Source organism: Papaver somniferum, chromosome 9 (genome assembly GCF_003573695.1).
Source record: "Papaver somniferum cultivar HN1 chromosome 9, ASM357369v1, whole genome shotgun sequence".
In the NCBI taxonomy this organism is placed as follows: domain Eukaryota; kingdom Viridiplantae; phylum Streptophyta; class Magnoliopsida; order Ranunculales; family Papaveraceae; genus Papaver; species Papaver somniferum.
Window position 1 is genome coordinate 83,619,782 of NC_039366.1, and position 12,255 is coordinate 83,632,036.

Sequence of the window (12,255 nt, forward strand, 5' to 3'; positions counted from 1 at the left end):
ACCGAATATACACAATCTATTTACTAAAACTTGGTTTCTTATATATAGGCATGGATCTATGACCACTTCCCTATCCTGAAGTTGGCCGGAGAGAACCCGGGGTGGTGCAAAGGTACTCCTAGAGGAACAAAGTATATATTTGAAGACAACCGTTCTAGGACAAAGAGCAGCAGTTGATTCGCATGAGGGAGATTTTGGACCAATTGAAGGCCTCGGACGTATGCTTTGATCCATACAAGGAAGATCGAGTCAGTGGGCATATAAATGTTCGGTCGGACTTGTCCCTTTATTTTGGACCATTGTGGCACCCCACAGGATATGTGATGTATAACCCCTCTAGGGTGATGCGACAACACGGGTATATACAACATCAACCTGGAGAAAATGGGGGATTACTACAAATTGGAGTTGGAGTTGTGTTCTTCTAGTGGTGACAATCTCACGATTGTTCACACAGGCCCACCTACTGTTCTTGATAACTGGGATAAGAGGAATGACTTCATTATCGACACTGGTAGACGAACCATCCGAGGTGATGAAAATTCTCCAGACTATATGAGTTGGTATAACAAGGTATCACATCCTTTGGTTATCCGTGAAATCAAATCCAACACTACTGCGGCGGGTTCAAGTTATAATTGTATCATCAAAGACAAACCAGCTGGTTATGATAGACTGGTGCGTGTTCTTATATTTTTGTTCATTTTATATTATTCCTATAAATCTTAGGTAATTACCGTTTGATGTTATGTCATTACGTATAAAAAACAGGTGAATAGGTTCAAGCGTGTTTCCAAAATGTTAACTGCATGCTTGAAGAGCGGAGATCCCATGCCAGCTGAGAAGATCAAAGAGGCTAGAGATCTAGTTGATAATATGGATAACGAAGATTATGCTGCCCAGTTTGGGGAGAAAGTCACGAAGAGGCATCAGCCCAAGGTGGCAGTATCAAAGACGGGTAAAAGAACTCGAGCTTCATCGAGCGCTGAAGCTGCTCCAACTGAAGTGCTCAACTGAAGGTGCTCAAACCCGTGGTCGTGCAGGACTGGGAGGTAGTCACGGTCGTAAAGTAAAGAAGAGCAGATAAATGACAATGATTTTTGTTGTACATTCGGAAATTTGTTTGGGTAACTAAGTTAGACAAGTTCAAATGACAATGATTTGTGTGGTATATTCGGAAGTTTTGGTAACTAATTTAACTTCCGATTATTTCAAAGACAAAATTTGAAAAGTATAAGTTTTTCCAAATTCTGATTTTTGGGCCATCGTACATTCGGAACTTTAAAAAAACCTATCCTCCGAATATCACAAGTTCAAAACAAACCACGCCATGGCTCCAGGTGGTTCCAAGGGCCAATATTGAAGGTTAGACATCCCATATTCGGAAGTTTTGGTAACTAATTTAACTTCCGATTATTTCAAAGACAAAATTTGAAAAGTATAAGTTTTTCCAAATTCTGATTTTTGGGCCATCGTACATTCGGAACTTTATAAAAAACCTATCCTCCGAATATCACAAGTTCAAAACAAACCACGCCATGGCTCCAGGTGGTTCCAAGGGCCAATATTGAAGGTTAGACAGCCCATATTCGGAAGTTTTGGTAACTAATTTAACTTCCGATTATTTCAAAGACAAAATTTGAAAAGTATAAGTTTTTCCAAATTCTGATTTTTGGGCCATCGTACATTCGGAACTTTATAAAAAACCTATCCTCCGAATATCACAAGTTCAAAACAAACCACGCCATGGCTCCAGGTGGTTCCAAGGGCCAATATTGAAGGTTAGACATCCCATATTCGGAAGTTTTGGTAACTAATTTAACTTCCGATTATTTCAAAGACAAAATTTGAAAAGTATAAGTTTTTCCAAATTCTGATTTTTGGGCCATCGTACATTCGGAACTTTAAAAAACCTATCCTCCGAATATCACAAGTTCAAAACAAACCACGCCATGGCTCCAGGTGGTTCCAAGGGCCAATATTGAAGGTTAGACATCCCATATTCGGAAGTTTTGGTAACTAATTTAACGTCCGATTATTTCAAAGACAAAATTTGAAAAGTATAAGTTTTTCCAAATTCTGATTTTTGGGCCATCGTACATTCGGAACTTTATAAAAAACCTATCCTCCGAATATCACAAGTTCAAAACAAACCACGCCATGGCTCCAGGTGGTTCCAAGGGCCAATATTGAAGGTTAGACATCCCATATTCGGAAGTTTTGGTAACTAATTTAACGTCCGATTATTTCAAAGACAAAATTTGAAAAGTATAAGTTTTTCCAAATTCTGATTTTTGGGCCATCGTACATTCGGAACTTTACAAAAACATTATCCTCCGAATATTACAAGTTCAAAAAAAACTGTTTCCTGGAACCAAACAACACCATAATCGGAAAGAAAGTTGACTCATAAAATAACCGAATATTACAATCGGTAGGTTGTTTAACAAAATAATCTACCGATTTCGTATAATCGGCTAGTTTTTATATTAATAATACTCCGATTACATCCATTACATAAAGTTCAAACGGCCTTAACCTTACAATTTCGTCAAAAGCACCTAAATCCATACTCCTAATTGACCATATAAGTATTAAAACAGATCATAACTTCCAGTGACCATAGAAATTGTCCCTCTTGATTTTGTAGCATCCTTCATGTTCAAATCGTTTCCCGTAGAGGTCCACATACCGGCGATCCGCAAGATTTCTCTGAAATTACGAATGAGTAACAAGTTAGTACTAACTTTTGTTAATGTGAATTGGAGTTACAGAGATACTTACTCGTTTTTCATACGTCCACCAAGGAAAAGCGTTCCTAAAAAACCGTTCCTCATCTTCAAGTTTGTCAATCTCCTTATCGAGCGCATTCTTTCTCATCTTAATGTCATTGGATGATCTTCGAATTCGATTACCATCTAAGGCCTCAAATACCATTAAGATACGGTTCCATATCTTCTCTTCGGATTCCGATTTGTGGAGCTTGTGAACACAATCATGAGCAGTTACCACAACCCACGCTCTATAAATAGCACAATCTTCTTCTTCGGCAAAAGCAATATCCATGTTTTTTGTTATGAAAATTAAAACTGAAGAGAGGAAAGAGTTTGGTGCAATTGGGGTGATAGATATGAGTTTCTTTATATAGGTTTAGGGTCCAACGGCTCTTTTTGTTTTTCCCAAAAACTCCAACGGCTAATTTGACGAAAGTTGAATGTGGAGAAACCAATAATCGGTAGGTATTGGATTTAGCATATCTACCGATTATGGTAGCTTTCAAAATTTGAATTTGCGGCAACTTATAATCGGTAGGTTTTGTAATATATTTAACTCTCGATTAACGCTGAATCCAAAACACGAACCAAGAAATACTGCACCTCGTATAATCGGACGTCTGGAAAATATTTTGGCCTCCGATTGCATTCGGAGGGTAACAATGTTATCATATCCTCCGAATATATAAGGGTAATTTCGCCATTACGAAATACGCGAGATAAGGGCTGGCTACATTTTCCCTTTGGGTGACCTTTTTTATTTTATTGTTGGCCCCTAAATCCTTTTGAGTGGCCCCTAAAAACGCCAGGATTTTTTTTACCACAAACAAAAACTAAATTTTCTGTTGCTGAGAATATTTTTGATAAAATGAAGGCTAAAGAATGGTTCATCGTGCCATCTATTGGTAAATCAGGAGGTTTTGCGATTGCTTGGTTTCAGGGAGTATCAAATAATCTTATATCCTTTAAGGATAATATCTTTCATTTTCATGTGATTAAAAATAACCTAAGTATGAATCTTCCATTCATACATGGTGCCTTAGATAACAAAAGTATAACTGATTAATGGGATTATATTGATAGTATTAGAAACAATCTATCCCTTGGGCAATGATAGGTGATATGAATTTTATTATGTATAAAGATGATAAAGAAGGTGGTAATGACCCTAATACTAATAGTCTGTCTTATATATATAGTTGCATTCAAAATCTTGGCCTTGTAGACTTGAACTTCACTGATCTCCCTTTCACTTGGTCAAACAAGAAAACTGGAGACCAAAACATACAAGAAAGAATTGATAGGGCGCTTGTTAACCATAAGTGGATTTAGATCTTGCCTAATTCATGTAATAAACATCTCATAAGGGTTGTCTCTAACCATTCTCCAATTATGCTAGAGACGTGTCTGTCAAGTGAGAAAGGTAACAAACTTTGCAGATATATGAAATGCTGGAGGGAACATAAAACCTACAATCATATGATAGAAAATTTTATCGATAAAAGTAAAGATCAACATAGTAGAATAACTGGTATGCTGAAAAAACTTAAATTAGACCTAGTGGAATAAATATGAATTTGTTAATATTTTCAGAAATATCTCAAATATCCTTAATGAGATAGATTTTGAAAATAAAAAACCATATAATAATCAAGTTAAAAGAAGAATAGTTTCTTTGCAGAATGAGTTAAGTTCTTGGTACTCGATTGAAAATAGTTATTGAGGTCAACATGTTAAGGAAAAATGGATTAGAGAGAATTATCATAACACTAATTTTTTTCATCAAAATGCTTCCGAGAGGAAAAAAATAAAATAGTCTTCATGCTCTTAGAGACAATAGTGGCTTGTGGATAGAGGCTCAACATGCTTTAAGTTCTCTTTTATCTAAGCATTTCTATGATATTGCTGAATATAATAATAGTGATATTTGTCCTATATCTACCCGTAGTATAAACCCTATCATTAATGTTGAAGAAAATAATAATCCTTGTTTGATACCTAACAAAGAAGAGATAAAATAAGATTTTTTTTTCGATGAATTCTTGAGGGGCTTCAGGCCCTGATTGATTCCCTCTGACTTTTATTAACATCATCGGGACCTTCTTAGTGATGACATTGTTTTGGGTTCAAAAGGTTTTTAGAGATAAAAACGCTAACCAAAATATGAATCATTCTTTCATATCCTCGATCCCGAAGAATAAGTCACCAAAAAGTCCTAATGACTTTAAACCCATTAGTCTAAGTAATGCGTTATACAAAATTGTTGCTAAGGTTATTGCGAACATAATTAAGTCATTGCTTGGTGAATTTATTTCCCAAAAACCAGTCTGCTTTTATTCCCAAAATACAAATTACTGATAATATAGTTGTAGCTCACGAAATCCTTCGTATCGTGAAAACTTGTAAAAGAAAAAAAATGAGTATGTGGATCTTAAAATAAATCTATCCAAAGCATTTGATAGGTTGGAATAGAATAATAGATGTTTTTAGGAATTTTGGTTTTTCCAAAGATTTCTGCAATCTCATATATGCTTGGATTTCTTTGTTTCTTATATTGTCTCGGTTAGTGGTTTCTCCTGGTGAAGCATTTTTTCCAACCAGGGGGTTAGACAAGGTGACCCTTTGTCACCAACCATCTTTATTATTTATATGGAAGCATTTTCTAAGTTACTAATCTGTGTTGACTCGATAGGTAAAATTACAGGTGTTAAAGTTACAAAAAATAGTCCCTCTGCTTCGCATTTGTTTTTCGATGATGTATTGTCCAAGCTAGGAATTTGATAGAGGTTCTTAAAATTTTTAGTGAATGCTCTGGTCAGATAGTAAATTATCAAAAATATTTCATTTATTTTAGTAAAAAGGTTCAGAATAAACATTGCAAGCTTTTATCTAAGATTATTAAGGTAAATAGAATAACTAAGACTGACACTTACCTTGGCGCTCCACTTTTCTTCAATAGAACTAAATGTTTTAGTTACTAGAACATGCTTGATAAGGTGTACAGTAGAGTTCAAGGTTGGAAAGCTAAATTGCTCTCGCAAGATGGGAGGACAACTGTCATTTGGTCTGTCACTAGTGTCATGCTCATGTTTCGAATGATGTGTTTTTATCTTCCTAAGAATACTCTGCAACATGACTTTTGGTGAAAGAAAAATAGAAATAACATAGGCATTTATATTAAGTCATGGGTTAATGTTTGCACCAGCAAGGTTAGTGGAGGTTTGGGTATTAAAACCTACATATATTTAATTTAGCTCTCCTAACTATACTTGCTTGGAGACTTTTAGAAAACCCTGATAAACTTTGGTGCATAATTCTTAAGTGTAAATACTTTCCAAACTTTGACCCTATTCATTACAAGAAAAAATGTTAAATCTCGGGATATATGCTATTAAATAAAATTATGGTTGGGAAATATGAAATGGTGAGAGTATTCACTTCTGGAAAGATAGATGGTTACCAAATGGGAATTATCCTCAACTTAGGTTTGAGTATATGACTACTAATTACCAAAATGTCTATGATATTATCAATGATCATGGTAAATGAAATGAAAGCATGATCCATGATTTGTTCGATGATAATCCAATACAATAAATTAATTTTTTAAAATATTTTAGCAGTATAGATGGCAAAGATTATATAAAATGGTTAGAAAATAAGGATGACACGGTTTCTGCTGCGAGTCTTCCTTTGGAAAGCCTTCACTGACTGCTTACCAGTTAGAGAGACATTAGGTAGATACAAAACTATTGAAATTAAATGTCTTTTGTGTAATAAAAAGGGTGGTGAAAATATTGATCATATATTTACTAAATGTGAATTCAATAAACCCATATGGAGAGGTATGTATTTGTCCCCGATATTCTATAATGATCCGAACCTAAGCTTCAAGGATTGGTGCCCATCTTGGTTGAATGATAGTTATAACAGAGATATGTATGCTTATATTCTTTGGTATATTTGAAAATATAGATGTGATGTTTCCTTCGATAATGTTTCTCTTAATCCAAAGATTTGATCTCTGTTTTGCTCAATGGGATTCCTCGGTTTCTAAATCAGGTAAACCTTGAAAAGGATAACTATAAACAGGTCAAGAATTGTGAATGTATTCACCCAGGTTGTAAGGCTGTTAACTCTGTTCCTAGAAAACCTCAAGTGCACAATAATTCCATCTTTATAGGTTTGATGCATCTTTTCAGAAAAACACCGAGAGATTTGCTTATGGGATAGTTTTAATAAATAACGGATGACATATATATTTATGACTTTGCAGGAGCGACAGGAAAATGATCTTGCTCAGAAGAAGCCGAATCAAGATCTTGTAGAGAAGCAACAAGATGGGCACGATGCTACAAACAAGACAATCTAGTTTTTCTTAATGACAATATGAATGTAATAAGAGGGATGAAGAAAAACCAATCTAATTTGAATTGGAGATGCAAAGCCATTTTGCTAAAGGCATTGGAATTTGATAAATATTTTGCTAGCTCTTATTACTCCTATATTAGAAGGTGTTGTAACAATTTTGCAGACAAATTAGCTAAATATCTCAATAAGTTTAATGATGTAGTAGTAAAATCTAAGAATTGGGATAATCAAAGGAAATCAATTTGGTTATAAAAGCTTTATAATCCTAACATTATAAACTTGCTTTGTTAGTTTTTTTTTTTTTTTTTTTTTTATAGATGTCTTTTTATCAAAAAAAAAAAACTGTCTCTTTTTGGTATTTCTTATTCACATAAACAAGATACAAGAAATATTAATCAACTATTAATTATAGGGTTTCCAAGAATATAGCTATATAAGAGACTTGAGAGACTTCCCACAAGTTTAAAGTTCCATGAGATATTTACAGAGACAATTGCCATTAATATTAAAAGTGTAGTGATTTTTAATGTCTAAAATATACTCGCCCCATTTCCAAAAAAAAAAAAAAAAAAAAAAATTGTTAATGGGAGAACAAAAACAGATCCGAGGAGAGCGAAAATCGAAGTCGACTCAATAACTAGGACCGATTCCAAATATTTTTATGAATTAGACTATATTAACTTTTATGACATATATACTTTTTGGCACGCTTCCAAAGTTAAATTATTATTTTTATAACTTATCGTCCTTATTTCACCTCCACCGCCATCATGCTACTTTTTTTTTTGCGCTGAGAAACGCCGATTAATTAACTAAAAAGCAAATTACCAGCCACTATCGATGGTGGAGAAGGAACTGAGCTATTAAAACATTTCCACTGAATCTAAAAAAGTTCGGGAGGATCAGGTGGAAATTTAAGACAACACTAACTTGATTAGCATAATCACGATTACGCATAATATATGTTCTTAAATCTCAATTTTCCAAACATATTCCTACAGGGATCTGAATTTAGGTTCAAAGTTACTATTTTTCCAAGTTGTGATCAATTAATCAAGAGATCGTGATCTATTTATTATTGAATCTGATACTGTTTCGATTTAGCTCATTAAATATTTATTTTTTCAGATTCATGTGATTAAAGATGATACTACTGTATCTTAAAAAATAATAATTGATTAATTAATCGAAAGGGTTCTTCTGATCCTTCCACGAAATGTAATTAGAGATGATAGAAAAGATGAGACTGATCGATTTGCACATCTTCGAGAGCTTTACGTTGTAGCCATTAGTACAGTAAACTGAAACAAAAAGCTTTTGAAAAGACGGAGGGCAAGAGATAGCTATACACTGGATTAGGTCAATTTTTTTTAAAGTGTGCGTAGAAATCATGTCGTGTGTGGTAATAAGGCTAATTTAGTCCGATTCATAAGAATATTTAGACTCGGTCCTAGTTATCGAGTTGAATATGATTTTTGCTCTCCTCATATCCGTTGTTGCTCTTCCTTTAACAAAAATCAAAAAAAAAAATGGGTGTTTCAATTTTTCGATTTTGCATATAGTACTTGTCTTACCAAATAATGAATATTAGTAAAATATTATCAATTGAGTTACACATATAGTTAATTCAGCGGTAGTAGTTATTATATTTTGTAGGGGAAAAAAAGTAATTAATGTTATTTTGTTTTGGAAGGTGTAACCACTACTATTATATTTAAAAAATAAAATATACTATTTCTTTTAATGGGTCGGGATTCATTAACAAAAGGTTTTAACAAAACCTTTCAACAAAACATAATAACCGTCCAATCTAATACATCTAATAGCTAATAATTTTGATGACATGGCACAAAATTTGGTTCTAAGATGTGTTTGGTTCAATCACCAGCAGTGGAGCCGAGAATACGTCAAGAATATATAATGGAGAATTTTCAATTACATGTGTGTATATGATTGATCAAAAAATATTAGTTTCCCTTTATTTAAAACTTTGCTAGCTTATCATCATAAAAATATGAATTTATATTAAACAGTAAGGAATTTTTTGTCAAGCCCCAATCAAATCTAGAGTTAGAAAAAAAATCTTTCAAAAGCAATTATCGAAGGGTTTAATGTTGAAATATTGATTTAGGACGAGCTATTGGTGATTTATCTAGAAAGAGGCTAGTGGTGGTGGTGGTGAAAAGATATGGCAGCAAAATGGTTGGTAGTTATGGATTTGGTAGTAGTAACGGCGGTGGTTACTGGTTTTTGAGAGTAGGGGTTAGAGTTTGAGCTATTGGTGTATCGAATAAGAACAAGGATGGAGGATTCATGCCTATTACATCAACTGTTTCTCTTCATTTCGAAGGAATAATCGAGACTCGAGAGAAGCAGAGACGTAGGTAGGAGAAGACTACTAAAATTCAATTTTATTTTACCTAAAAGGAGTCTTGACCAAACAGAAACTAAAAGTATTGTGAAATGTTATCATATATTTGAGCCGTCAGATACTAAAGATCCTACAGTCGTTATTTTTTGTCAAACGATTTTGTTAAACACTTTTGTTAATCGATCCCGACCCTTCCTTAATTTCAAGCATCTTAAAACTTTATATGTTGTGTTATAAAACTACCCCTTTATTGAAGCAAAAAAAACGATCACAATCTTTCAAACCGTTGAAATTAAAATCTCTATCGATTAAATAGAACAAAATTTTTAAAAGCTTTTTACAACTCTCCACCCAATAACATGAATTTCATGAGATTTAGGTTCCCATTGAAACTCTCTTCTAATCCTAATACTAAATGTGAGACTCCTTTTACTCTAGTTATATGTTGTAATTTTCACACCACAAACTATTTTTTTGTTTGATTAGTCAAATTTTGGACTTGAAATGATATTCTTTTACCTTTTTTTTTTTTTTTTTTTTAATTTTTTCTTTAAAATTTATTTTCAGTAATCGTCGTGGTCTAAGTAACAATACCATGACGACGTTTCACAAATTTTTCGAGAAAAAAATCGATACATGAAAAACAATCACGGTATTTTCCAAAAGAATTTGATACATGAAAATAGTCACAGTATATTTATTAACCATGACGATTTTTGCAACAGTCATCATGGTCTAATAACAGTATTATGATGACACAACATTAATCGTCATGGTCGATATCCTAGGACTATGACGACCATTTCTATATTTAAACCAAAATTGATCAAATTTGTCTTCAAGTCGTCAAGGTTTAATTTTAATAATCCGATGGTACTTAATAAGTCGGTATGGTCGATATTTAGGAACCCACAATTGGGGGATATCAAACTAATTGGGGGATAGAGGAAAAGGACAAAATCTGGATCCAAATATCAATTCAGGGTCACCCCTTATCTAAGTGTTTTACATAATACCTAATCTACCCCTCACTAATCATGTTTAGTGGTTAAATATAATTAGGCAAGTTAATAGTTTAGTTTGATAATCATTAAAATAAAGGAATATTTAGACTTTGGGTCCCGACTTTGTGACCGGCTTTGAATTTGGGTCCTGGAAATTTTTTAATTAGAATTTGGGTCTCAGGACTTGAGTTTACCGTGTTGACGGTTATAAATGTTGGTTAAATATGGAAATGACCAACTAAAATCTTGGATTCGTTTTATTTACTAACGCTACCCCTTTCTACTCTGTTAGAAGTTACTGCTTTTGGTGTTTCGAACGAGCATCTATCCAGGTATGAGTGTTATCTAAGTAGAACAGCAAAACAACAAGGGAAAAATCATCATAATAATGCGCAAAACAATTTCCAATATCATCGTCCTTCTCATTTTCTTAAAAATCCTAAATCATCAAAGATTAGAACTTTAACGGCAGTAAAGAAGAAACCTTAGATGGTGGTGATGGAAAGTTGAATAACCATACAAAGTGGGGATTATAAGTATTCGATCCAATTGGGTATCTAATGATGGAGTTAGAGACTTGGATAAGGATTCTGAGACCCCTTTGAAGGAATTAGGTGTTACTAGTGAAACAAATTAGGGGTTATGTGATTGGGCAATCTGATGGTGATGGTGATGAAAAAATTGATGCCGCGGTTATTATCGAAGATGTTGTTCAAAATTGGCGTAATAGATTGGATGATATTAAAAATATGGATACTAATGCTGTTGGGTCAAGACGTAAATTGTATTACGCAATTGAGATGTACCTTCATCTTCGTCCCTTGTAGTTTCCGGATAAAATTGTTATCTTTTTCGGTGGTTGAAGTTTGTGCGATGTGTATGCTTGTAGCAGCAACAATAGTAGAGTTACCTGCTTGTTATACACTTGATGTTGATCTTGAAATGTTGTTTCAGTTGATGGGTATCGGGTGTTTGGTTTTATTCCTCAAAGTATTAGATGTATTTTCAAATTACACGTTCAACTCACGTGTTAACACTAACTGACGGTGTTAACGAATATAACTCAACTAAAAAATAAAATTATTTTTATAACAGTCAAGACAGTCAACTTAAGTCATGAGACTCAAACTCTAATTAAAATTTTGCTAGGACCCAAACCCAAAGCCGGTCATAAAATCGGGACCCAAAATCTAAATAGCCCTAAAATAAATCATTATCATTGAATTTGTTGATGCAACAACATTAAATCAAGGTATTTATGACCATGAAATTTTATGGGAAGAACCAACCATGAAAGTAAACAAGTTTAATATACAAGTGCTCCAATTAGTCATATATAGGTATTAATGAATTGAAATTTGATTTTCTTTCATTGAATCCGACATTGTTACGCCTGAAAAACTCAGTGCCGACATGGTAAAAGTATTATCGAGCATGCCGGTAGTGATGCCGGCATGATCGATTCCCAAATGAACCATGCCGGTTTGAGGATAAAAACATACAGAAAAAGTTTGTCTGAAATAGCAAGTATCGGCATGGTATTCATCCTGAATAACCATGTCGGAACTCAGTATCGGCATGGTATTCATCCTGAATATCCATGTCGGAACTCAGTATCGACATGGTCTTCATCTTAAATAACCATGTCGGTACTGAGGAACCCAGTATCGGCATGGTCCTCATCCTAAATAACCATGCCGACACTCACTACCGGCATGGTCTTCATCCTAAATAA